Below are 2573 nucleotides of genomic sequence, written 5' to 3'. Positions count from 1 at the left end.
ACACAGTATACAGGGAGCTACTGAAGAGAATGGGGGACTGCAGGGTCATTTGGCCAGTTGGTGCACTCCTTGTTCTTGTAGTGGGTATATGTCATAATAAATTAGATATATGCTTAGTGTTATCGGGACAGAGACAGAAATAAACATTTCATAGAGGTTGTAGCCTTCCCCTAGTCTACTGAAGAAAAGCTGTGTGTGTTGCTGTTGGAGCACTACCCTCACTTCCTGTCTAGTAAAATGTTGTCAACAGGACAGGAAATGAGCGTAAATCTCTCTGGGCCTGTTCACACGATCCACAGACCACAACATTTTTTACCTGCACCAAAACCACATACTCAGTAATTCAAATGGTTTTAAATAAGGCTAGTTCACACAACTGCATTCAGTTCCAGAATGTTTAAAAAAAAAAGTACAGCATGCTTTATTTTTTCACACTGGAATGCAAATAAACACATGTACATGCAGCACAATGCACTAGAACACACTTAAAACCAACTGAGAACAAAGAAAGCAGCAGAATGCATCAACAATGTGCCAAAAACGCACACATGCACATGTTTGAAGGAAATGTTTCTACTGGACATAAACTTTAAGTATAGAGCTGGTTTTGTGCAGAGTAAGCCATTTAGGCTTCTTTGTAAGGCCTGAGTTACTATTAGATATAAAAAAGAATGAAAGTTTTTGTGTGCTATAATGTTATTATATTCTTACCGGTACTTAAATTACCTTCCTTATAATGAAAAAAAAGTCTATTTATATTTATTTATCTCAGCAAAAACTTTCCTGATCTGAATCTACTGAATCTAAACATCCCAGGATCAGCATTACCATTGCCAGCAGCAATGAACTGTGCAGAATATCAATTAACTCTAATGGAATAGAAATAGAAATGACATGACTCATACTTTGCTTTGCTATGCAGTGGAAGCATTGTCCATCACAAATACAAGGAATTTATTTTCTGCCGATTAGAAGTGAAATTATATGCTATTTGTAATAAAGTAAAAAGTGCCTGTAACATGGGACAAATGATATGTCCTGGGGAGAATATGTCACATAAACAATCATTGCAAACTATTTCAAAAGAACAACTACACACAATTTGTTGAAAGCGTTCATTTTTCATAACAAGTACAGATGAGTGACTGAAATGTGAATGGTAGAAGCATTTCTTCTACAAACGGAATACAACGGAAACACCTTGTCTCCAGTCAGACAAGGTCCTTTGTTGCTGGAGTTAGCGAACTGGCACACAAACAAGATACCTGTAGGGGCTTTTATACTATTGTTGAAATCAGAATTCCTGCAGACACAGAAACTTGTAATTCAGGACACTGTCCAGCACAGGTAGGAATCTCATGAAGCTAGTTTGTTGCAGGATACCACATAAAGGAAAACAGAGGAGCAACATAATCTCTAGGATTCTTACACAACAGCAGATGTAAAACAGGAAAGAAATTAGTTCCAGGTGTCACGTGGTAACAGAGATAAAACTCAGTGATACATTCTGGTGGAAATAGATCATTCATGACTCAGGCCTCAAGTCCTTAAGCCCCTCATATGTGACCAACACATGCAGGATCCGAAACTGCAGGCCTGCAGCCTGGTCCCTAAACCTATGCTTTCCAAAGGCTTTATATAGATAGTTACTCCCACAAACCTCAACCAATGCTTCAGATACTTAAACCCCTCATATGTGACCAGGCAACACATATTTCGCATTGCCTGATCTTCTCTCCACGATAAGAGATTTCAGGCCTGCAGCCTAGTCCCTCAACTCAAGCTCCCTCAAGTACACAGTGATATAGTAGCAAACATTTCTTGTTTCAATGTGCCATGCCATGATAAGTTCATCTACCTGCTCCTGTAGACTGTTGTGGGGAGTATTGCACTGGAAGTTTTATCATTGCCTGGGTTGAAAATTGAACATCTAATGGAATGCCAGACATGTAACTTTTGGCATTGCAACACTAGAGCTAATCATGTAATTATGGCAAAGGCAGAACCTCCTGCGTACAACTCATCTGTAAGAATTCAGCAGTTGCATTGTAATGACATATCTTCCTATCAATACACCAGAAGCAGGTAAAGAGTTGCCATAAAGTTTTTACTTTAAAAATCAATGCAGTTAGGTAAGCAAACTGGGATTTGTAGTGGATCTTAGTGCATATGGAAGAGTATAAGCCAATACAGTGCTGAATTAACAGACTTGGCCCACTTTTTATAATATTTTCTAACAGTGCTAAACGGTCCGTGCACCTTTTAACTTTTCTATACAAAATTACCAAGTAATTATTTTATATGTTAATTAAATATCAGTAAGTATTAAAAAAAAAAGAAAAATGCATAGGTACTTTAATCTGCCCTTATCTTAGCTTCATCTAATCCTCTGAATAGCAAGAGTCAAATTGAGAGAAGAAGGGGAAGAAGTCTATTAGACTGTACTGCATTATACCATGATGGCAATCTAGCACTGGTCACCTGCTGACAAGCAAAAAAGCAAACAAATTAGGTCACCTGCATAGTTCTGCTCTTTTATTTTCCTATCAGCAGGCTATATATATATATATATA

The 2573-nt window shown here is 37.7% G+C and overlaps 1 protein-coding gene across 2 annotated transcripts in view; it reads left to right on the top strand.

Annotated features, from left to right (window-relative positions):
• The window catches only part of TMEM196 (transmembrane protein 196), a 27322-nt gene that overhangs the window by 24074 nt on the left and 675 nt on the right, over positions 1–2573 (top strand). The gene's annotated exons all lie outside the window — the stretch shown is intronic.

The sequence above is a fragment of the Nanorana parkeri genome, unplaced genomic scaffold (assembly GCF_000935625.1).
Source record: "Nanorana parkeri isolate BGI_ZX_2015 unplaced genomic scaffold, ASM93562v1 scaffold64, whole genome shotgun sequence".
NCBI lineage: Eukaryota > Metazoa > Chordata > Amphibia > Anura > Dicroglossidae > Nanorana > Nanorana parkeri.
Note: the sequence above shows the minus strand (reverse complement) of the source record. Positions and strands in the feature narration are given on the sequence as shown.